Genomic DNA, 26,067 nt, shown 5'->3' with positions numbered 1-26,067 from the left:
GTACGCGTGAACCACGTTGTGTTTACCCATTTATCAGCCAGTGGACATTTGGGTTGTCTCCACTGTTGTTTATCATGGGTAACACTGCTATAGACACTCAGCTACGGGTGACTGCCTCCTTCATCACAGGTCCAGACCTAGTCTTGCTCTCATGAGAAAACTATGATGAACTTAAACTTTCTAAAACACTTTTTAGGATTAAATTTTTTTAACGGATACATACAATTGTACCTATTTATGGGGTTCTGTTGTACTGTGGTTGTAAGGTGTCTTCCCAAGGCTCCCAGGTTAATGACTATTCAGAGATGCAATGATTAGACTGGGAGAGGTGTAACCTAACCAGTCCATCTAGTTCGAATGGACTGACCAGTGGTAACCATAAGCAGCTGGGGTGTGGCTGTATGAGGTGGGTCACTGGAGGTGTGCCATAGAAGGGCTCATCGTCCCTGTGGCCCCTTCCTGCTCTCTCTGCTTTCTGACCCTGCCATGAGCTGAGCAGCTTTGCTCTGCTGGGCCACCATCATGTCCACCCTCACCTTGGGCCCAGAGCAATGCAATTGGCCATCTATGGGATGAGATCTCTGAAATCCTAAGCCCCCAATTAAACTTCTCTTCCTCTAAGTTGATCTTGTCAGGCATTTTGGTTACAAAATCTGACTAAAATAGATTCTATGGGATGATTAGATACATGTATAGATCGTATAATATTTAAATTAAGGTAAATATATTTATCTCCTCAATTATCAGTTATTTATGGTGAAAGCATTCCAAATTATTTCTTCTATCATATGATAGAAGAAATATATATATATATATATATATATATATATATATATATATATATATGATAGAAGAAAGAATATATATGACATAACTGTTATCTAAAGTCACCCTACTGTGCAGTAGAATAGCAGCACTTTTTTCTCTCATCTTACCATCTGTTAATTAACCTTTCTCCATCCTTCCTTCTCCCCTCCCTTTCCCAGCCACTGGTAACTAACATTCTACTTTCAACTTCTATGAGATCAACTATGCTAGATTCCATATAAAAAGTGGTTATGCAATGCTTGTCTTCCTGAGCCTGCCTTATTTCACATAGCACAATGACTTCCAGCTCCATCCATGTTATCACAAGTGATTGAATTTCATTTTTTTTAAATGGCTGAATAGTATTTCATTGCATATGTCAACTACATCTTCTTTATCCATTCTTCAGCTGATGGACACCGAGATTGTTTATGTTTAAATTTTTAATACACTGCCACACTCTTTTCAAAGTGATAGCACCATGTTATGTTGCTGCCAAAAGTTTCTAATTTCTCCACATCATTATCAACATTCGTCATTGTCTTTTTTATTTTAAATATCCTTGTGAGTATGAAGATGATCTCATTGTGAATTTCTTTTTTTTTTTTTTTTTTTTTGGTGTGTGGGGAGGCTACTGAGGATTGAACCAGAGATCCAAAAACCTGATAAGGTGGGGAAAGAGAATAAAAACTTTCATGATGGAGCTGGGGATGTGGCTCAAGCGGTAGCGCGCTCGCTTGGCATGCGTGCGACCAGGGTTCGATCCTCAGCACCACATACAAACAAAGATGTTGTGTCTGCCGATAACTAAAAAATAAATATTAAAATTCTCTCTCTCTCTCTCTCTCTCTCTCTACCTTTCTCTTTCTTTAAAAAAAAAAAAAAAAACTTTCATGAAACTGACATCTCACATAAAAGCACAGCTTTTGAAATGCAAAAAGGACAGAGAATCTCCCCTCACCATCCATGGAAGTGAAAAGGGATTTTATTTGTGTGCACTGGCTTTGGGTTTTTGTGTGTAAAAAGTTAAATTACAATTTCCTTGGCTAAATTAAAGCTGTAAACCTGTACCATTTGCAGATTTACAGTCAAATGGTACTCTACTCAAGTGGAAGAGGCCTTCCACCTCCTGCCCCAGCTGAGAAAGGAACAGAAATGGGTATGGCACAGCAGTACCTCTGGATTGCCTGGGGGTGTGGGGGGGACACAGATCCCACTAAGAGGAGTGCTTCAGTGTCAGCCTTTTCACTGCTGTGACCAAAAGACCTGAGGGAACAATTTTAGAGGAGGCTATGTTTATTTGGGGGCTCACAGTTTCAGAGGTCCGAGTTCATTTCTTGGGGCTCGAGGTGAGGCTGAATGTCCTGGTGGAAGAGTGTGGCAGGGAGAGAAAGTTCACATGGTGATCAGGAAGCAGAGAGAGACTCCCACTTGCTAACACAAAATATAGACCCAAAGCCACGCCCCCAATGCCCCCTCCTCCAGCCACACCCACCTGCCTCCCGTCACCACCCAGTTAATCCCATCAGGGGTTCACTCACTGGTTGGGTTGAGGCTCTCACAACCGAGTCATCTCTCCTCTGAATCCTCCTGCAGTGTCTCACCCGTGAGCCTTTGGAGGACACCTCACATCCCAACCAGAACATTCAGTTACCCAGGTTATTCAAGCTGGGATTTACCAGTTTGAATTAAAAGGAAAACATGGCCATATATAACAGAACACAAGGGAGCATGCTCTGCCTGGAGTAAGATCTGTAGACAGGCAAAACAACAACAACAACAACAACAAAAACAGAAGGATTGGGACTGTGAGGACGTCTCATAAAATTGTAATGTGACGTAGAGTAAATTGAACACACTTAGGTTTACTCAAGGGGAAAAAAGAGTAGAAACCGAAAGGAAAGCACACAATGAACAAATAAACAGCCAAGGCCATTTGAAAAATAACCCAGTAGGAAGACAAGAGGGTGGTGGGGTCCTAGTAGCCTGGAGAGAGTGGGGGTTGCCGGGCGTGGAGGAGGGAAAAGCCCTCCAGGCTTACAAACATGGCTCTGTGTCTTCATGTGTGTGGGTTAGTTTCAAGGTATCAAGAGACGCATGGCCCCTGAATACAGGTGCTCCTGTTCTGCAGAACTCCAGCAGCTGCATTTCTTCAGCCTTCAGTGATGAGCCCTGTAGGTAGAGGGCAGTAGTAAATCCTGGATCAGAAGTCAGGAAAAGGTAACCAGGGCTTCTTGCCACTTGGTCCTCATGGTTGCACACCACACACCTCAGGTGGTGCCCGTCACCTCTCTCTGAGCACCACTGAGTGAATCTGATCTCTTCCTTCCTTGCTGTTTTTTTTATTTTAAAAAGAAGGCATCAGTGGCACTGCATTTTCAACGTCTTTCTGTGTTAGAAGCTGGGGCAAATCTCAACTGGCCCTTGTTAATGATTGCACAAAAGTTCCCAATTTGGAAACATATTATTCAGGTTCCTATATCAGAAATTTCCATATTTTTGCAATCAATGAAAGTTATCCATGTGCAGTGATGAATACCTCTTTCTGGATATTCAGGTATTTGTCATATTCCAGTGGATCTAATTTATTTTTCTTTTTGTATTGTGAATGCTACCTCTTTTTTTCTTTCTTTCTGTTATTTTTTTATTGGTTCTTTTAAAAAAATATTTATTCTACTTGTTATATATGACAGCAGAATGCATTTCAATTCATATACACAGATAGAGCACAATTTTTCATGTCTCTGGTTGTACACAGTGTAGAGTCGTGACATTCATACATGTACTTGGGGTAATGGTGTCCGTCTCATTCCACTGTCTTTCCTACCCCCACCCCGGTTCCTCCCTTCTGCTCCCTCCCCTTTGCCCTATCTAAAGTTCCTCCATTCCTCCCAAGCCTCCACCCCCTTTCCCATTATGGATCAGCATCCTCATATCAGAGAAAACATTCGACATTTGATTTTTTAGGGATTGACTAACTTAACTTAGCATGATATCCTCTAACTCCATCCATTTACCTGCAAATGCCCTGATTTTATTCTCCCTCAATGCTGAGTAATACCATTGTGCGTGTGTGTGTGTGTGTGTGTGTGTGTGTGTATATGTATATCACAGCTTCTTTATTCATTCATCTATTGAAGGGCGTCTAGGTTGGTTCTATAATTTACCTATTGTGAATTGTGCTGCTATAAACATTGATGTGGCTGTGTCCCTGTAGTATGCTGTTTTTAAGTCCTTTGGGTATACACCAAGAGTGGGATAGCTGGGTCAAATGGTGGTTCCATTCCAAGTTTTCCAAGGAATCTCCAGACTGCTTTCCATATTGGTTGCACCAATTTGCAGTTCCACCAGCAATGTATGAGTGTGCCTTTCTCCCTACATCCTCACCAACGCTTATTGTTGTTTGTATTCTTAATAACTGCCATTCTGACTAGTAGTTTTAATTTGCATTTCCCTAATTGTTAGAGATTTTGAGTATTTTTTCATATATTGTTTGACTGGTTGTATATCATCTTCTGAGAAGTGTCTGTTCAGTTCCTTGGCTCACTTATTGATCAGGTTATTTGTTTTATGGGTGTTAATATTTTTGAGTTCTTTATATATCCTAGAGATTAGTTCTCTATCTGATATGCATGTGGTAAAAATTTGCTCCCATTCTGTAGGCTCTCTATTCACCTCACTGATTGTTTCTTTTGCTGAGAAGAAGCTTTTTAGTTTGAATCCATCCCATTTGTTGATTCTTGGTTTTAATTCTTGTGCTATAGGAGTCTTATTAAGGAAATTGGGGCCTAATGTGACATGATGGAGATTTGGGCCTACTTTTTCTTCTAATAGACAGTGTCTTCTAATAGACAGATAATGTCTAATAGACAATGTCTCTGGTTTAATTCCTAGGTCCTTGATCCACTTTGAGTTGTTTTGTGCAGGGTGAGAGATAGGGGCTTAATTCCATTTTGCTGCATATGGATTTCCAGTTTTCCCAGCACCATTTGTGGAAGAGGCTATCCCATTTCTTCTCCTTCATTCTCCTTTCTTTCCTTCATCCCCCTTTCCTTCATTCCTGTCTAATACAATGAACTTCTATGAACTTCTATTCTCCCCTCCCCCATTGTGTGTTAGCATCTGCATGTCAGAGACAACATTTGGCCTTTTTTTTTTTTTTTTTGAGATTGGTTTATTTCACTCAGCTTAATTTTATTCCTTCTTTCCCCTCAAAGTTGTTCTAGCTTAGTTTCTACCCCATTTTAAAAAATGCTGGCTATTATTTTTTTTAGCTTTTCTTTTTTTTTTACTTAAAAAGTCATGAATAGTTGTACATATATATGTTTCTTTCTTTATTTTTTTGCATTACAATTCTTAATACACCATTATACAATAATTTATCATATCTCTGATTATATATAAGATATGTTGACACCAAATTCACATCTTCATACATGTATTTTGTATAATGATGAGGGTCTCCTTTCACCATCCATGCTATTCCCCGTCTCCCTCCCTTTCCCTCCCACCCCTATTCCCTATCTAGAGGTAATCTTCCTCCCTTGCTCTCCCTCTCAACCCCATTTTGAGTCACTCCCCTTATATCAGAGAAGACATTCAGCATTTGTTTTTTGGGGGGATTGGCTAACTTCACTTAGCATAATCTGCTCTAATGCTATCCATTTCCCCGCAAATGCCATATTGTCACTCTTGGGGGATTTAGCATCTTTCAAAGAGAGAAATATATTTTGTCATATGACATATTTCAGCTATTCCTCTTCTCGGGTTATACCCAAAGGACCTAAAAACAGCATACTACAGGGACACAGCCACTTCAATGTTTATGGCAGCACAATTCACAATAGCTAAACTGTGGAGCCAACCTAGATGTCCTTCAGTGGATGAATGGATAAAAAAAAATGTGGCATATATACACAATGGAATGTTACTCAGCAATAAAAAGAATAAGATCATGGCATTTGCGGGGAAATGCATAGCATTAGAGCAGATTATGCTAAGTGAAGTTAGCCAATTCATACATTTTTTTCCAGATACTTGTTGATTTTATTAGAAACACAGTCACAGAAACTAATCATTTGCCAACTATTGAACACTAGGGTGTTGAAAATCTTGCTGTCTGTGGTTATGTCTGCTGAAAACCAGATGCCCATGGCGGGGCAGTTGGGTTGGCATGTGGAACCCTTTGGCAAATTCCCCTGCTATAAAATCATTAGAAATTGATTAGTTTCTGGTCAATCATTACTGTGAGCTAGCTTGCTTGCTTGCTTCCCACCCACCTCTCTCTCCCTCTCCTCCCCTCTCTCTTACTTTCAACCAGGGACTGAACCCAGGGTTGCTTAACCACTGAGCCACATCCCCAGCCCTTTATTTTTTATTTTGACACAGGGTCTTGCCCACTTGCTTAGGGCCTTGCTAAGTTGCTGAGGCTGCTTTGGACTTGGGATCCTCCTGCTTCAGCCTCCTGAGCTGCTGGGATTACAGGTGTGCATCCCCTCACCAGACCGGTTGGTAAGCCTTCTCTACTCACAACGGATTCCTTTCTGAATCCAATATGAAGAGGTCCTGCTCTGTCAGAGAAAGATCTGATATTTGTGAATCACATCTCTTTTTGAGCATGTAAATGCATGTGCTTGGCCAACTCACTGGCTTGGGACTAAAATAGGGACACGTGCATAACTATGTTAACATAACATGTCATTTTGGGCCTCCATTTTTAAATAACCTGGGTGTGAAGAAATCCCAGCATCCTGGAGAGTAAATAGACCTAGTAGAATCCTACTTTACCCTGATCTTGATTTATCTTTGAGGACAGGATGCCTGAAGCCCAGAGCTCCTCTTTAGGTGGGCCAGCCAAAATAAGTTGGACCTAAGATGGTTTTAAGAGTGGCCTCCAGAAAACCTCTACTTTCATACCTACCAGTCCCCATGGAAGCACCAGACAGACCCTAAGAAGAGTGAAAAGGGGTAGTGCCCAAGTTCTGGGAAATCTCCTATTCCAGGAAAAAAACATGAATATCCCTTTCCTTTATTACCCTCTCCCTCTCCCTCATTTGTTTTACTTTGTATGTGTGATTTCCCCAATCCCAACAGATTGAGAAGCTCATTTGTGAGCTTAGACTCCCAATCCTCCATTCTCTGGCCAACTAATAAACCATCAGTACACCCCCCAGCACTCACTCTCTCTCTCTCTCTCTCTCTCTCTCTCTCTCTTGTTTAAGACTTGGTCTCACTAAGTTGCCCAGGTTGGCTTTGAACTTGAGATCCAAGTCCAAAGACATGTCAGGCCAAATGTACTGATGTATCCATGGTGTCCAATTCACTTCACTTTCCTCCTAGTTCTATCACACTGAGGGATGTGGGAGTGGTTGATGTTTTGTTTAGAATGATTGTTTTAGAACTATATTTAATAGAAGATGATCTCTGAGGCCAGAGTAATCAGCCACTGCAGAAATGGGTGTTTCTACACCATTTTCAGGTGTGATCAGTTCTAGTTTTGTAGGTGTTCATCAGTGACCCGATGATTTTAAGGATATTTAGGACACCTGTAAGAGCTCTTATTTTGCAGTGTTTTCAATGTGCACTGAAAAGCACATCAATGAAAGGCCAGGATTGTTGCAAGAGCAAAGTCTTTTTCACCTTCCTGACTTAAAATCAAGAAGCATATCCAAGCATCTTCCCTATTCCTGTATCATGGCCACATCTTGGTCTTTGTAGGGCAAATGTGGGTCCCTAAATTATGGATTGGTTACTTTCAAACCACTGGGCTGACAAGCTTCCAAGGATAAGTAGTGAAATAAATTTTTTCATGGAGAGCTGCTGGCCAAGATCTCTAACAATAATTCCAGATTCCATTTCCCTTCTTTCTTCCTTTATGATTTTTTTTTCTTTTGCTGTCCTGAGAATTGAACCTAGGGTCTTGCACATGCTAGGAAAGTGCTCTGCCACTGAGCTGCATCCTTGGCCCTCTGAAAATTTTATTTTGAGAAAGATTCTTATCACTTGTGGTTCTTCTGCCTCAGCCTCCTGGTAGCCTTTTGGACATTTTTAGATTTAGTAGGCATAGACCAAGAAAAAAAAAATAAAAAGCCCAAGGCTATTTGAAGAAAACAATTATATACATGAAAAGATTATCTTTAAGTAGTCACATGTTTTGGAAAGAGTTAAAGGGAGGAAAAAAAAGTTAAAGGAAAAGAGTTTTGCATATGAAAGTTCCTGGCAGAAATAAACCAATAATCAAAAGCTGGCTATTTTGGCTCTTATTACAAAAGATGGTATCAGCCTTGAGATAGTCCAGTCTCTCATGAACAACTGGCATGGGGGATCAGTCATCTCACAGAGAGGTCACCTCATAAGACATAAAATTGTTGGCCATGCACAGCCATTTGTATTTGCTGAGGTGAGACTCTGGTACACGCTACCAGGAATGGGGACCAACAAGCAATGGCAAGACTGCTTTGGATAGGACTGATGGAATACATACAAATAAATGCAAGTATTTAAAAGCATGACTCAGAAGATTGTGAGCTAAGGATGAAGGGATTTTTGTGGAAAATTTATATGGACCCATTCATGAAACTGAAAAACGATTTCACTGCCATTCACTGAATACTTCTTTTTTATTTATTCTTTTTAGATATGTGTGACATATTATACACACATGGATTATAGCTTCCCATTCTTGTGGTTGGACATGATGTGGAGTTTCCCTGGTCGTGTGTTCACATATGAACATAGGAAAGTTCTGTCCCATTCACTCCACTGTCTTTCCTGTTCCCATCCCCCTCCCCCCTTCATTCCCCTTTGTCTAATCCAGTGACCTTCTATTCTTCCCTCTTCCACCCTTATTGTGAGTTAGCATCTGCATATCAGAGAGAACATTCAGAGTTTGGTTTTGGGGATTAGCTTTTTTTCACTTAGCATGATAGTCTCTAGTTCCATCCATTTACTGGCAAATGTCATAATTTCATTCTTCTTTATGGTTGAATAATCTTCCATTGTGTATATATACCACATTTTCTTTATCCACTATCTATTCAAGGGCACCTAGGTTGATTCCATAGCTTGGCTATTGTGAATTGAGCTGCTATAAACATTATGTGGCTGTGTCTCTGCAGTATGCTGACTTTAAGTCCTTTCAGTATATACCATGGTGTGGGATAACTGGGTCAAATGATGGTTCCATTCCTAGTTTTCTGAGGAATCTCCATGAACCTTTTCCCTCACATCCTCACCAACATTTATTGTTACTTGTACTCTTGATAATTGCCATTCTGACTGGAGTGAGATGGAATCTCAGGGTGGTTTTAATTTGCATTTCTATAACTGATAGAAATGTTGAACTTTTAAAATATATATGTAAACTATTCATATTTCTTCTGTGAAGTGCCTGTTTAGTTCCTTTGTCCATTTAATGATTGGGTTACTTGGGGGTTTTTTGGTGTTAGGTTTTTTGAGTTCTTTATATATACTGGAGATCAATGCTCTCTATCTGAGGTACATGTGGCACAGATTTTCTCCCATTCTATAGGCCAACTCTTCATGTTCTTGATAGTTTCTGTTGCTGTGAAGAAACTTTTTAGTTCTAATCCATCACATTTATTGATTCTTGATTTTATTTCTTGCTCTTGTTGAGTCATTGTGAAGCACTTGTCTTGTTGAGTAATTTGTTTCCTAAGCTGACATGATGGAGAGTTGGGCTTACATCTTCTTCTAGTAGGTACAAGTATACATACATAAAGTATAACTTACTCTATTTTGGATCCCACTCTCATGGTTGTACATAATGCAGAGTTACCCTGGTCATGTATTCAAATACAAGGATAGGAAAGTTATGTCCGTTTAATTCTACTGTCTTTCCTATTCCCTTCCCCCAACTCTTCCCTTCATTTCCCTTTGTCTAATCCAATGAATTTCTATTATTCCCTTCCCCAACCACAAATCAGAATACTGGGCCTTTTTTTTTTTTTTTTTTTGGATCTGGCTTATTTCATTTAGCATGATAGTCTCCAGTTCCATTCATTTACCTGCAAATGCCATTATTTTATTCTTCTTTATGGCTGAATAATATTTCATATTGTGTATATATTCCACATTTTCTTTATCTGTTAATCTGATAAAGGGCACTTAGTTTGGTTACTGTGAGTTGAACTACTGTAAATATTGATGTGACTGTTTCACTAAAGTATGTTGTTTTAAAATCCTTTGGGAAAATGCTGAGGAGTGGGATAACTAGGTCAAGTGGTGGTTCCATTCCAAATTGTCTGCGGAATCTCCAGAGTGGTTGTTCCAATTTGCAATCCCACCAGCAATATATGGTACCATTTTCCCCACATCCTCACATCATCTGCCATTCTGACTGGAGTGAGATGGAATCTCAGTATAGTTTTAATTTGCATTTCTCTAGTTTCTAGAGACGCTGAACACTTTTTTATGTTTTTTTTTTTTAAACCATTCCCTTTGTATTCCTGTTGGATAAAGAAATTTCTATTTCATCTTTGGCTCTCAGGGCAGTTTGGGCAAGAGTTGCCCGACAGAAATGATTGATACATCCCTTGTGCTTTCTAAGATCTCTCCAACTCCTTCCTTTTTCTTATTTTAAATCTTATGTCTGTGTTAATTCAAGTATGTCTTTTTTTTTTTTAATGGAAGCTTAAGTTTGTAGTGGAAGGAACCCAAATTTGCCTGTGTTACCTGAAGACAACCTACTCATAGACATGAGTTTAGCAATTCATGCTATAAGCATCAACCTTTGTTATCAGGAGTTTTATCTCCTGAACTATTTTGGATCCCACTCTCATGAGGGCCTAAGAAGGAAAATAGTTACTAAGGGCCAAATACACTACTGTATTCCTTTCCAGAAGCTTGTTTGTCTTTCTTTCTGGCAAGTACCAACGAAGGAGGAACAAAGACATTTTCAAAATAGTTTGTGTGAATATCTTATAATTCTGCAGTCATCCTGCAAACCCAAGTGAGTGGACAAAGTAATTTATTGGCTGAGTGTATCTTCAAGTACAAAAGAGGAGGGTGACTATGAGATGTGGTGAGGTGGGCAAAGCTCCCCTGGAATTTCCATCAGGGTGACGGATGGTGTGGAGCATTGAGAGGTTCAGGACGCTGCTGAAACCTAGCTATTAAAAAATCAGGATTGCAAAAGCAGCTCTGGAACAAATGCTTTTATTTAAAGAGACAATGCTACCAATGATAACACAAAACTTGCATCAGACAAAGGAGATACCATCAAGTAGAAGTTTGGAGAACTAACTCACACTGTGTCAGGTAAACCCTTTTGCTGCTTCATAAAAGGGACACTGGTCACAGGAAGAAAGAGACTTTGAAAGCGGACAGCGTGGGTTTGAACCCTATCCCTGCCCCACTTCCTAGGTATTTGGACTTGGGTGAGTTTTCTGAGATCCAGCTTGTGTATCTATAAAATGAAGATAACTGTGGGTTTTACACAGAAGCACTCAGTAGCTGTCACTGTACACTATATATGAATAGCAAATACATTCCCTATTATGTATAAATAATATGTAAAAACATATGATAAAGGAATATAGTGGCAATTCTATGGTAGAGGCCTATAAAATTTTCCTTTTCTCTCCATTATTAGCTCCCAGCTAAGAAGTGGGTCAAGGATTTGTGCTCAGACCATCTCTCTCCTCAAATTATGAACTCTTTTCTCCATTTTCTTAACCGAAAATGGAACGGAAGGGCTTTACAATATATATTTTTTTAAGTTTAGCCAGGCATAGTGTATGCATGCCTGTAATCCCAGCAGCTCAGGAGGCTGAGGCAGGAGGATCTCGAGTTCAAAGCCAGCCTCAGTATAAGTGAGGCCCTAAGCAACTCAGTGAGACCCTGTCTCTAAATAAAATATAAAATAGGGCTGGAATGGGGCTCAGTGGTTGAGAGTCTTTGAGTTCAATCCCCGGTACCCACCCACCCAAATTTTAAGTTTATATAATTTCTTTATGATTTTTTTGGTACATTATGATTATACACAATAGTGGGATTCCTTGTGACATAATCATACATGCTTATAATTTGATCAGTCTCATTCCTCAGTACCTTTCTTTTCCTTCCTCTCCTCTCCCAACTCCTTTTCTCTATATGTCTCCCCTCTATTATATTTAAATTAGTGTATTATATATAAAAGTGGGATTCACTTTGGTATATTCGTATATGGACACAGCGTAATTTAGTGGATTTCACTCTCCAGTATCTCCTCATGCCTTTCCCCCTCCCTTCTTCTTCATTCCAAGAAGGGATTTTAGAATTTTTATGTCATGAGAAATCTGAAGCTTTTCTCCAACAAAATAATTTCTTTCACATATTCTACTACCATCCTAAAAACTCCATCGATTTCAGTGAGAACCTTATAAAGCAAACTGTTACTATCCCTGCCCAACCTTCCTTATTCAGAAAATCAGGTTCCTCTTCAACGACAAGAAAGCACGTTTCCCTTTAGGCAGAGTGGGATGTCTCTATGGGGCACTCTTTGCTTAACTGAATGCTCGAATTTCATTTCCGGGATCCTGAAACAACTCTGCTTGTAGTCTGTGTTAGTCGGCTTTTCACCCCTGGGACCCAAATTCATGACTACAAACACTCAAGAGGAGGAAAAGTTTATTTGGGGCTCAAGGTCGCAGAGACTCAGTCCATGGTGAGCTGACTCCGTTCCTTTGGGCCTTGAGGGAGGCAGAACATCCCAGTGGAAGAGCTGGTGGAGGAAAGCAGCTCTGCTCCTGGCAGGAAGTGCAAGTGGGGGGCAGGAGAGAGAGAGAGAGAAAGAAAGCAGGGGGATAAGGTACTGAGAGGAGGAGCCAAAAATATGATAGGCAGACAGGGCAGAGATCTCCAGAGCAGATTTCCATAGCAGCGATTCTGTGTGCAAAGTCTCTGAGCCAGCCAACCATGGAGCACATGAGCAGCCCACGATCAACATCCTGCCTGGACTGAGGCAGGTGCATGCTCATCAAGGAGCTCACTCCGGGTGTAGCAATTCCCCTCCCTAAAAGTCTTTAGCCAGTAGATTTAAAAGTTACCTCCAGCAACACCATATAAACCCCTGGACAGCCACACCTCAGTGACCACTCTCTGGGGACCCCTTCCTTGTGGTGGCTCTTTCCTGTTTCAGAAATAAATTCTGTTACTCTACCATACCCTCCATTGTCCATAGGTCTCATTCTTCAGATCCCTGATACATCTCACTGCATCTCAGGTTCAATCCCCAAGGCCACACACCCACAATGGCCCACCCTCCCCTAGCCATACCCCCACCACCTGCTCATAGTGACCACCCAACATTATAGTCCATCCATTTGCTTTTGCAAACCCATCTCAGGGTCCTCTGAATGGACACTTCCAGGGAGAATCTAAAGGTGCATGTTTTTGCCTGGCCCAGGACATGGTCAGTCTCACTCAGGGTGGTATGTCAGGCGAAGACATAGCAGATGCAAAATGGTGTGGAGTTTAAATCCTTTGATTGAATCCTTCAAAGCCCAGGGATGGGGAGGGGTGCTCTGTAATAGCACCCCCCTTCCCCTTCTTTCTCTTTTTGCTTTGCAGGCTTCAGCCCCGCCCCCTCCCCCTCTGGTATCCCGCAGTTCTCTCTCCCTTCTCCCCTCCGTCTCTGGCTCTGCCCCTTTATCATGTAGATGTACAAGGCATTCTTCCCTGTTTTAAAGAGGCTTTCTCCAGTGCATAGGAAGGGAGGAAAACAGTCGATATAATTCTGGGATCCTCTTTGTCGAGAAAAGTTAGGTCCCTTCCCACAAAGATGGACAGGAGCCCCTCTGTGCCCACTGAATGCATCAGATCTAATTTGGGGTGGGGGAGCGGGGAGGGGGTGAAAAGGAAAACTGTTAGGGACAGGGTTGTTTAGGACAGAGAGGGCGGCGCAATCATTAGGCGGTCAGATCACAGGCAGGAAGCAGGCAATTCATTTAAGCTCTAATCGGATGTTCCGGGAAAAATTAATCAAGACACTGAAGGAATAGGACCAGGGGAAGCAGGTAGTTAATCATCTGACCAAATTGGTTGTCTTTCTTCTGCTTCATGCTCCTCTCTTGCTGAGCTGGAGTTCATTTTGAGTCCCCCGTTTTTGTTTTTCAAAACCCAAAGCCATCCTCCCTTTCCAATAGGGGACATCCACTGACAGGGTGTGAGGGGCACACTGGACACTAAACCATCCTTCACTGATTTTCCTTTTGCTTTGTTTTAGGGACTTACAACAAAGAGCTTCTACTGGGAGGCAGTGCTGTCATCAAACCCCTGAGACATCTGGACATGGTCCCCTTCTTAACAACATCACCTGAAACAAAACAACACCACACACACACACACACACACACACACACACACATACACACACACACATACACACACACATACACACACATACACACACACATACACACACACATACACACACACATACACACACATACACACACATACACATACACACACACATACACACACACACATACACACACATACACACACACATACACATACACATACACACACATACACACACACACACATACACACATATGAAAAACCTCACCTGGTGCTACTTTCATGGCCCGTGTGGTCTTCCTTCCCTTTGCTTTTCAAGGACCAGAAGATCCTGGCTCCACCCGGAGCTGCTGGCAGGCTGATGAGTGGTCTCAGCAACTCTGTGCCTGACCAGCAATGAGCTGAAAGGAACACTCTTGCAATTTTAAAACACTGTCATCCGTCTATAATAACCAACCCCCTTGACCCACTGGCACTCACTTTCAATTTCCCTGGATTCCTTGAGCCCCAGGCACCCTCTAATTTACTTTCTATTGTTATATGATTGGGTTTTTTTTTTTTTTTTTCAAACCGTGCATCGGTGGCTCCCACCTGGGAATAATGTTGTTCCTAGGAGACTTTTGACAGTGCCTGGAGATAATTTTGGTTTTCACAACTGGCCAGGTGGGAGCTGTGCAACTGGTATTTGGTGGGTGAACACCAGAGATGCTGCAAAGCATCCGACAATATCCTTACAACAAAGTACCCAGCTCAAAATGTCAAATGAGTTGAGGAACCTCATCTATGATACTTTCTTTCTTTCCTTCCTTCCTTTCCGGCTCCCATTTTTTTTTTTTTTTTTTTTTTTTGAGGGATTGAACCCAGGGTGCTTAACCACTGAGCCACATCCCCAGCCCTTTTCAATTTTGATTTTGAGACAGAGTCTTGCTAAGTTGCTCAAGGGCTCACGATGGCTAAGGCCCCCTGCTGAGATTAGAGCGGGGTGTGCCACCACACCTGGCTCCCCATCTATGATTTTGGTCAGAAGTCCTAATGAATGAAATGTGTGCATGCAAAACAGGTGGTTTTTGGTAAAGTACTTTACCACAGGATTAGCCTTTATTCTCTTATCTTTCAAGCAGGTTAAAATACTAGTGGGGGAAAATCAACACTTTCCTCAAGGAAGACTCCATGATTGACCTTTCAAAGTAACTCCACTATACTTGGTTACCCGGGAAAACCACAGGATTAGAGCTCACAAAATTCATTTCAACAGAGTCTGTAGTGAGTTTTTATTCTAAGAATGCCAAAATAAGTAAGTGCTATCCTGAGAAGCATCGCAGGAGGCCTGATACCCTTGGAGCTGTGCTGTTGCTCATGATGTGGATCAGTCTTTTTTTTTTTTTAAAGGTATTTCTTACAGCAATAAAAATGTAAATTTGTTGTTTTCATTTGTTTGTGTGTGGGGGGGGGCAAAAAGAAGTATACAGTAAATGTCTGAGCATAAAAGGAAGATATACTCTCTTCACCCCAATTGTTACCGACCCTGTGGAGCTCAACCTCCACCTCTGCTACCTTCAAACACGTGGATACATTTTAGTGCACCCTTTCCTGCTGCAATGCTCAAGTCCGGCATTCCCTTTTTAATCTTGCTTTTTGGTTTTTCATGGATAATGGCTCGTCTTTGTATGTGCAGCAACCTGATAAAATCCTGAGTACAGAGCAAGAGTGCTCCTGTTTGGGGGTGAATTCATGTGAGGCGGATTGTAGAAAAGTCCAAACAAAACCCTCAAGGAAAGAGTATCAACAGGACAGCCACATGCCATTGTATATACTTTCAGCTTTCCCTAGTTTGGCATTTTATTACTGGTTTGCAGGCAAAATATTGATAAATGTGGACTTTGAGGTCAGACTGCCTAAATTTAAGCCTGCCCTGGACTGTGGGACCATCAGCAATCACATTTGTGTTTCTTTGCTTTCTCTGCTCTACATATAGTCTCATTTCCTACATTCTAGAGCTATGAGGGTCATAGCTAATGATGAAATATGCTAATCAGAGGATTTCCGGTCATAATGTTATCTCTGCAGAAATGTTATGGTTTGGGTATGAGGTGTCCCCCAAAAGCTAATTTGCGAGACAACACAAGAACCTTCAGAGGTGAAATGATTGGGTTATGAGAGTCTTAACCCTCTCAGTGAATTAGTCCCCTGATAAGGATTAACTGAGCAGTAACTGTTGTTGATAGACCTTTATTTTATGTATTTATATGTGGTGCCGAGAATGGAACCCAGTGCCTCACACATGCCAGGCAAGTGTGCTATCGCTCAGCCCCAGGCCCAGCCCTAAAACAGATATCTTTTAATGTCCATAAGTAATAAAGCATTATCACTTTTGGCTAGAAAAATGGTACCAAGCTCAATGTATTTGGGAGAATTATATTTTTTAATCATAGCAAAAGAAAAATCTGCATAAGTACCACTAACTCTTTTAATGGTTCTGACATAATTAGTGTTCTTCTATATAGCAACAAACCTCAGTAAGGGGAATGAAATTCCCTTAATGTTAAATCTTGGAGCTTTTCTAATCATAATGACTGCACCTTTTATTCTCCATGTATTTCAACACTCATTGCCTTTGTGTTTTCATAATTTAAATTATCTCATGAATATTCTACTTTCTTCTAAATAATGAACTCATTACTGGGTAGGAAAGGTTGCAGTAGCTGCACAGGGGGCAGTGTGTAGCGCAGGAAGGGAGCTCAGATACCTTGCAAACCGATCTAATTCACACCCCAGCTCTTCTTCTACTGGTCTTCTGGTCTTGAACTTGTGATCTAATTTAAGCCTCAGTTTCCTCAGGTGTAAAATAGAGAGGGTATCTGTTTTGGGGTTATTATGTGATCAGAACTGATAATAGTGTTCACATTGGCAGCATATATCCAAACATTGGAATGATACAGAGATTAGCCTGGCCCTTGTGCAAAGATGACATGCATATCTATGAAGCACTCCACATTGAAAAAAATAATGAGTGACATCGAACATCTGTGTGCAAGCATAATTTACTCTCAATTACCAAAGTAAAACTATGAAGGTAGTAATGTTACTATCCCCACTTTACAGTGGAGGAAACTAAAACCCAGATAATTTTTTTTTCTTTTTTAAAAAAATTTGTTCTTTTTAGATATCCGTGATAGTAAAGAATACATACATGGATATAACTTATTCTTATTCCCAGTGTTGCAGCTACTAAACAGTCTTTCACCAAAGGGACAACTAAAGATTATTAAAGAAGAACAACCACAACGGTTTTCCAGATGGTCAATTGGAATGCAACAAAATTTAGTTTCATTCAACAATAATTTAATAAATGAGTTCTATGGGCTGGGTGCATGGGCTTTGTAATGCCTCAAGGGAATGAGAAGGGAGACTGAAATGTCCATGGGAGATTATCCAGTGTTCACTGATGAGAAGATTCCAGGTAGCACATTAAGTACCAGTGAATCAAGGTGCTTTTAATAGAACCCTGAAATGTGATTAAAATCTAAGCTGTGAATTTTTTGTCCATCAGACCCATTGCACCATTAGAGAAAACATTCGGATTCCGGAAGTCACTCATCCCTGCTTTGCTTGGCCTCCTGATATTCCTCCCATAGGAAACTCTTTGTATCCAGAGACATCCAGAGGAGTCTCTTAATTGCCTTCAAGAGTGAAGCTACCGACCGGTGCTACGAGAACTTCTGTTAGCAGGGCCAATGGCTGTCTTTACAATGATTAATTGTGGCAAATGGGATATACTCTCTGAGCTGATCAAAGTACACAGATGTATTCCTTTGTGGTTAAATGTATTAACTTTGATCTATGTAACTGGCTAGCCAACGATAGATGATTTAATTCTCTGAGACCAGAGAAAAGTGCAATTTTCGAACGTGAGTCACCAGGACCAGAGATCTTTTGCAGCACTTGAACTTTAGAGTGAACCAGGGATGTCACAACAAGCACAAGGAAACACTGCGGGGTGGTCGGAGAGCATTTTGGTGGCACCTTCTTATGAAGATAAAACCTAGATAAACCATTTGAAGACTTAACAAAAAATATCACCCTGTGTATGAGGGTCCAAATGAATGGAACTTTGTATAAAAGAACATCTAACATTAGGCCCGTACAAGAGCAAAGAAAATCTAACTCCATTACAAAAGTTTTAAGAATCTACGACCAAGAAACAGTTTGAAAAGATCAGCAGATGCCAATGAAAGGATAAGAAAAAGGAATTACCCATCCCCTTTCAAAACATCTGAACTCTTGTGAGAAATCTAGGCTATCTATAAACTTTAAAATGAAGCTACCTAGGAGGAGAGGGAATAGAACATGAATTCAAACCTTTAATTCAACACGTTAGCTTTAAAACCAGGAAAGCATAAGTTCGGACCACTAAAGAATATTACAGTATAAAATTCTGGTGTTCATTTCCATTTTTAAAAGTATGATATTATCCTTATAAATATTATGACAGCATAATATTAGAAACAGCACAAAAGGCGAATATGGTATTCAGATTTTTCACACAACCCATTCCCTCCCAGAGTTACAATTCTTTTTTATTCAAATGTAGTATTTGTACATCCTGATGGGGTGGATTATGGTAGACATGGATACAACGTGTAGTGATCCAATCAGGTAATAAGCGTTTACATCTCTTCAAACATTACTCCTTTTTATGTGTTGAGAATTTCATACTCTTCCAGTCATTCTGAAATATGTGGGTTGTTTCAACAAGTATTTACCATAGTGTGTTATGGAAAAACCAGAAGTCATTCCTCCTCTTTGTCTCTATGCCCCTACTGAGCTTTGTTTCAATTCCCACTGTCCCCTGCCATTCCCAGTCTCTAGTGAAAACTATTTCCCTCTCCAGTGGATTTTCTAAGGAGATAGATACACTTATGGATTTCACAAATGTGTGAGAACATATACTTGTCTTTCTGTATCTGTTAATTTCACTTAACATGCCCTCCAATTCTATCTATGTTGACGCAAATGACAGGATTTCATTATTATTTATGGCTGAATAATATTCCATCTTGTATATATACCACATTTTCTTTATCCATTCATCTGCTGTTGGACATCTGGGATGACTGCATGTTTTAACTACTGTGGTTCGGGCGGCGGTAAAGATGGGAAAATGGGTGTCTTCTTCATGTAATGATTATGCTGTGGTACTAGTGGAGTTATTAGATCCTACAGTAGTTCTAGTTTTAGTTTGGGAGCAATCTCAATACTGTTTTCCATGATGATTATACTAGTTTCATTTCCACTGATAGTGTATAAGCCCCTTTGCTCTGCATCCTTGCTCCCATTTTTTTTTTTTTTTTTTGGTCTATTTGATGATAACTGTTCTAACAGGGTGAGATGGTATCTCATTATTGTTTTTTTTTTAACCTTTATTTTATTTTATTTATTTATTTTATTTTTATGTAGTGCTGAGGATCGAACCCAGGGCCTTGCACATACGAGTCAAGCGCTCTACCGCTGAGCCCCAGCCCCAGCCTCTCATTATTGTTTTTGATTTCCATTTCCAGCATTCTTTCATATCCTTATTGGCCATTTATATATCTTCTTTTGAGAAGTGTCTCTAGTTCTTCCAGCCATTTTTAAATTGGATAATTTTTTTTGGTGGTCAACTTTTTCAGCTGCTTTTTGTATATTCTGGATGTCGGATCATTTTATGAATAATTTGCAAACTTGTTCTTGCATTCTGTAGGTTGTCACTTTAACACTTGATTATTTCCTTTGCCGAACAGAAGCTTCTTAGTGGTATGATCCCATCTTGACTATTTTGACTTGTGTTGCGTCTGCCTTTGAGGCCCGATCTCAGACATCATCATCTACACCAAGGTCTTGAAGTGCTTCCCCTGTGTTTTCTTGTAGTAATTGCACAGTTTCAGGGTCTACCTTTAGGTCTCTGATGCATTTTGATTTGGTGTTTGTGTATGGCGAGGGGAAAGGCATCTAGTTTCATTCTTAACTTGCCTAATTGGGTTGGCACTGTTTTTGGAAGAGGCTGTCTTTTGGACACTGTCCGTTCTGGATGCTTCTGAGAAAAGTCAGTTGGCTGTACGAGCATGGATTGATTTTCTAGGTCCTCCAATCTGTTCCTTCGGTCTCTGCCTGTGTCTGTTCTGATGGCAGTACCACGCAATCCCCAATACTGGAAATTTGTAGTATGTTTTGAAGTCAGGTATGTGATGCATCCAGGTTATTCCCCCCATTCAGAATCACTTTGGCTATTAAGGGTCTTTTTGTGGTTTCATGCGTTTTTGGATGATTGTGCATATTTCTTGAAGGAAACTCATAGATTTATTTTGGTAATATGGTAATCTTAGCAATATTAAATTATTTTGATATATGAACATGGGATAGGTTTTTATTTTTTGTCTTCTCTACCATTTCATTCATCAGTGTTTTATACAATTTTTATGGTACAGATCTTTCACTTCCATGGTTAGGTTTATTTCAACACATTTTATACATTTTTGCCTTATATATTTTTGCCTTTGTGAATGCAATTACTTTCTTAATTTCTTTTTTAAAAATATACTTGCTCTGTTTAGATATACATGACAGCAGAGTATATTTTACATATTATGCATACATGGAGTATAACTTAAGATGTCATTCTTGTGGCTGTACATGATGTGGAGTTTCACTGGTCATGTATTCATATATGAACACAGGAAAGTTATGTCGAATTCACTCCACTGTCTTTCCTATTCCCATTCCAACTCTTTACCTTCATTCCCGTTTGTCTAATCGAATGAACTTCTATTTTTCCCCACTGCCCCCTCCCTTTGTGTGCATGAGCGTCCATGTATCAGAGAGATCATTGCCTTTGGGTTTTTTTTTTTTTTTTTTTTTTTTTGAGACTGGCTTATTTTGCTTGGCATTATAGCTGCCAGTTCCATCAATTTACTGGCAAATGCCATTATTTCATTCTTCCTTATGGCTGAGTAATACTCCATTGAGTAAATATACCACATTTTCTTTATCTATCCATCTGTTAAAGGGCACCTAGGTTGCTTCCATAAGCTTAGCTATTGTGAATTGTGCTGCTCTAAGCATCCATGTGGCTGTGTCATTGTAGTAGGCTCATTTTAAATCCTTTGGATATATACTAAGGAGTGGGATAACTGGGTTAAATGGTGGTTCCATTAAGTTCTTTTCAGAAATCTCCATTCTGCTTTCCAGAGTAGTTGCATCAGTGTAGAGTTCCACCAGCAATGTGTGAGTGTATACTTTCCCCCACATCCTCGCCAACATTTATTGTTACTTATATTCTTGATAATTGCCATTCTGACTACAGTGAGATGGCATCTCAGGGTGGGTCTTAATTTGCATTTATCTAACTGCTAGAAATATTGAACTTTTTAAATATATTTGCTGACTGAACATATTTCTTTTTCTGTGAAGTGTCTGTTCACTTTCTTTTCCCACTTATTGATTTAGATATTTGGGGATTTTCTTTGGTGTAAAGTTTTTTGAGTTCTTTGCATATACTGGAAATTAATGCCCTCTCTGAGGTGCAGTTTGGCAAAGATTTTCTTCCATTCTGTAGGCTCTGTTTTCATGCTCTTGATTGTTTCCTTTGCTGTGAAAAAGCCTTTTAGTGGGATGCCATCCCATTTATTGATTTTTGATCCTACTTCTTGCGCTTTAAGAGTCTCGTGAACAAAGTTAGTCCCTGAACAGAAATGTTGGGGCGTTGGTTTCTGGTCTAATTATTACCTAGGTCTTTTGATCGACTTTGAGTTGAATTTTGTGTAGGGTGAGAAATGAAATTTGTGGGCTGGGGATGTGGCTCAAGCAGTAGCGTGCTCGCCTGGCGTGCGTGTGGCCCGGGTTCGATCCTCAGCACCACAAACAAACAAAGATATCGTGTTCGCCAAAATAAATAAATAAATAAATAAATAAATAAATAAATAAATAAATAAATATTAAAATTCTCTCTCTCTCTCTCTCTCTCTCTTAAAAAAAAAAAGAAATGAAATTTGTGGTAAATTTCATTCTTCTGCATATGGATTTCCAGTTTTCCCAGCACCATTTGTTGAAGAGGCTGTCTTTTCTCCAATGCATGTTTATGCAACTGTTGGTCTAGTATGCAATAACTGTACTTATGAGGGTTTGCCTCTGTGTTTTCTGTTCCATTGATCTTCAATTTGTCTGTTTTGGTGCCAATACCATGCCATTTTTTTGTTACTATGTGGCTCTGTAGTATAATTTAACATCTGGTATTGTGATGCCTCCTGCTTTGCTTTTCTCAATAAGGATTGCTTTGGCTATTTCGGGCCTCTTATTTTATCTAATGAATCTCATGACTGCTTTTTCTATATCTATGAAGAACATCATTGGAATTTTAATGGGAATTGCATTGAATCTGCATAGCATTTTTGGTAGTACAAACATTTTGACATTATTAATTCTGCCTATCCAAGAACATAGGAGATCTTTCTATCTCCTAAGGTCTTCTTCAATTTTTCTTTGTGTTCTGTAGTTTTCATTGTAGAGGTTCTTCACCTCTTTTGTTAAATTGATTCCTAAGTATTTTTTTTTGAGGCTTTTGTGAATGGAATACTTTTCTTAATTTCTCTTTCAGCTTCTTCATCATTGGTGTCTAGGAATGCAGTTGATCTAAGTAGGGTGTTAATTTTGTATCCTTTGCTTTGGTGAATTCATTTATGAGTTCTAGAAGTTTTCTGGTGGAGTTTTTTAGGTCTTCTCCTAAACACAGGATTATGTCATCAACAAAGAGAGAAAGTTTGAGTTCTTCTTTGCCTATTTGTATAGATTTAATTTCTTCCATTTGTCTAATTGCTCTGGTTAGAGTTCTTACCCTACACAAAATTCAACCCAAAGTAGATCAAAGACCTAGGAATTAGACCAGAAACCAATGCCCCAACATTTCAGTTCAGGGACTATGTTGATTAAAAGTGGTAAAAGAGGGCATCCTTGTCTTGTCCCTGTTTTTAGAGGGAATGCTTTCAATTTTTCTCCATTTAGAATGATGCTGGCCTTAGGGTGGCTGCATATAGCTTTTAAAATGTTGAGGTATGCTTCTTATATCCCCAGTTTTTCTAGTGTTTTGAATACAAATGGATGCTATATATTGTCACGTGCTTTTCCTGTTTCTATTGAAATAATCAGGTGATTTCTGTCTTTAAGTCTATTTATATAGTAAATTATACTTATTGATTTTGATATGTTGTTCCAGCCATTCCTAGGATGAAGCCCACTTGATCAAGGTGCACAATCTTTTTTTTTTTTTTTTTTTTTTTTTAGAGAGAGAGAGAGAGAGAGAATTTTAATGTTTATCTTTTAGTTATTGGTGGACACAACATCTTTTTTTTTTTTTTTTTTTGTATGTGGTGCTGAGGATCGAACCCGGGCGGCACGCATGCCAAGCGAGCGTGCAACCGCTTGAGCCACATCCCCAGCCCCAAGGTGCACTATCTTTTTAATAATGTGTTTTTGTATGTGAATTGCCAGTATCTTATTAAGAATTTTTGCATAGATGTTCATCAAGGATATTGGTCTGAAGTTTCTTTCCTTGATGTGTCTTTGTATGGTTTTGGTGTCAGGGTGATGCTCACTCCATAGAATGAGTTTGAAAGAGTTCCCTGCTTTCCTGTTTCATGGAATAATTTGAGAAGCATTTGTATTAATTCTTCTTTAAAGGTCTGGTAGAACTTGGCTGAGAATCCATCTGGTCCTGGGCTTTTCTTTGTTGGTGGGCTTTGGATTGCTTCTTCAGCTTTGATTACTTTAAAATGATCTGTTTAAATTTTGTATATTCTCCTAATTTATTTGGGGTAGGTCACATGTTTCTGGGAATGCGCAAATGTTTTCTAGATCTTCTACCTTATTGGAGTACACATTTTCAAAATAATTTCTGATAAAACTTCTATGGGGATGTTTTATGTTTTAATCATATATTTTAATAACCTGAATTTCCCCTCCCCTTTCTTTTAGTTAACTAAATTTTGTTTATTTTTTTTCAAAGAATCAACTTTTAGTATCATTGATTTTTGAATTGGTTTTTTGACCTCAATTTCAAAAATGAAATCATTTTTGATTTAATTCTAATTTTTGGTGTTGATTTATTATTCAATTTCTAGGGACTTAAAATGTAATGTTAGAATTTTATTTATTTGGTGTTTTTCTATCTTTTAATGTATGAGCTCAGTGCTATGAAATTTCCTCTTACAACTGCCTTCATATTGTACCAGAGTTTTTTGATATGTTGTGTCAGTATTCTCATTTACTTCTAGGTGTTTTTGTATTTCACTCCTGATTTCTTCTGCTATCCACTCATCATTCAACAGTATAATTATTTAGTCCCAGGTGTTAGTTACTATTTTATCATTGATTGCTAATTTTATTCCACTATGATCTTACAAGATAAAAGGTATTAACACTATTTTTTTTTTTTTTGGTATTTGATGAGTTTTTGTGGGCTAAAATTTCTACTTTAAAAAGTGTTCCATATGCTAATGAGAAAAAAGTATATTCAGTCACTAAGGAATGAAATAGTCTATATAGATTAGTTAAGTCTAAATTATTAATTGTACTTTTTAGTTCTGTAGTAGATTTTGTTTGGAAGATCTATCCAATAATAGAAGAGACACATTACAGACACCCAGTATTATCGTGTTGTGGTCTGTTTGATTCTTGATATTGAGAAGGTTTTATTTGATGTGCATAGATGCTCCATTGTTTGGGACATAAATATTCACAATTGTTGTTTCCTGTTGTTGTATGATTCCCTTAAGCAGTAAGAAATGAATTTCTTTGTTTCTTCTGATTAACTTTGGCTTGAAGTCCACTTTATCTGATATGAAGATGGAAACGCCGGCTTGTTTATGTGGTCCACGTGGATGATAATCTGTTGAGTCTTTGCCTATGGGGTCAGTCTCTTGGGGACAGAATATTGTTGGATCTTTTTTTTTTTTTTTTTAACCTAATCTGACAGTCTATTTCTTTTGATTGATAAGTTGAGTCCATTTATGTTCAATATTCCTACTGAAAGATGATTTTTATTCCCTGTCCTTTTGATTTATTTTAGTTTTAAAGTTGGATTCTCCCTTCTAGTATAATTCCTCCTTCTGCAACCTTTCATTTTTTTTTGTTTTCATTTATACTTCTTAAAATACTTTATTATGTTTTGTAGTGAAGGCTTTTTAGTTGTAAATTCTTTTACTTTTGTTTATCATGAAAGGCTTTTATTTCACCCCCCCCCCCCCAATTAGAAGCTGAATTTTGCTGGTATAGTATTCTTGGTGGGCACTCACTTTCTTCTAAAGCTTCATATATATTATTCTAAGACTTCCTAGCTTTTAGGGCTGGTTTCAGAAATCAGCTGAAATCTGGATTATTTTACCTCTAAATGTGACCTGTAGTTTTTCTCTAGCAGCTTTTCAAATTCTATCCATATTCTGAATGTTATTTTCATAATAATAATATTTTTATAATAATGTGGCATTGAGTGGATCTGTTGTAATTTCATATATTTGAAGTCCTGCAAGCCTCTTATATTTGAATTTCCATTGCTTTCTTAAGGTTTAGAAAAATGTCTGATATTATTTCATTGAAAATATTTATCTCAGTGAATCTTAAATTTTGCCTTTTAAGGCTATCCCATATTTCTTAAACCTGAGGCTGTCTCTCAACATATCTTCTCCATGGATAACTTTGTTATCAAGATTATATACTTTGTCTCTGTTGCCTGAAAGTCTGTCTTTCAAGTGCTGAGATCTATTGGTGATGCTTTCCATTGAATTTTTAATTTGGTCTATTGATTCTTTCATTTTGAGGATTTCCAATTATTTTTTTTCCCCAGAATTTTAATCTCCTTGTTGATCTTTCACTTCTTGAGTTTTGTTTCTGATTTCACTCCTACATCATCTTTTATCTTATCTATCAGTT

At 39.0% G+C, this 26,067-nt stretch overlaps 1 non-coding gene across 1 annotated transcript; it reads left to right on the top strand.

Moving 5' to 3' along the window:
- The first annotated feature begins 17,007 nt into the window (after positions 1-17,007).
- On the top strand, positions 17,008-17,111 carry LOC143638415 (U6 spliceosomal RNA). Its single transcript, XR_013154608.1, has one exon. It is a non-coding gene; the product is annotated as a U6 spliceosomal RNA (small nuclear RNA).
- The last annotated feature ends 8,956 nt before the right edge of the window (positions 17,112-26,067 follow it).

This window comes from Callospermophilus lateralis, chromosome 1 (genome assembly GCF_048772815.1).
Source record: "Callospermophilus lateralis isolate mCalLat2 chromosome 1, mCalLat2.hap1, whole genome shotgun sequence".
NCBI classification, from domain to species: domain Eukaryota; kingdom Metazoa; phylum Chordata; class Mammalia; order Rodentia; family Sciuridae; genus Callospermophilus; species Callospermophilus lateralis.
This window is presented reverse-complemented; position numbering and strand designations above follow the sequence as displayed.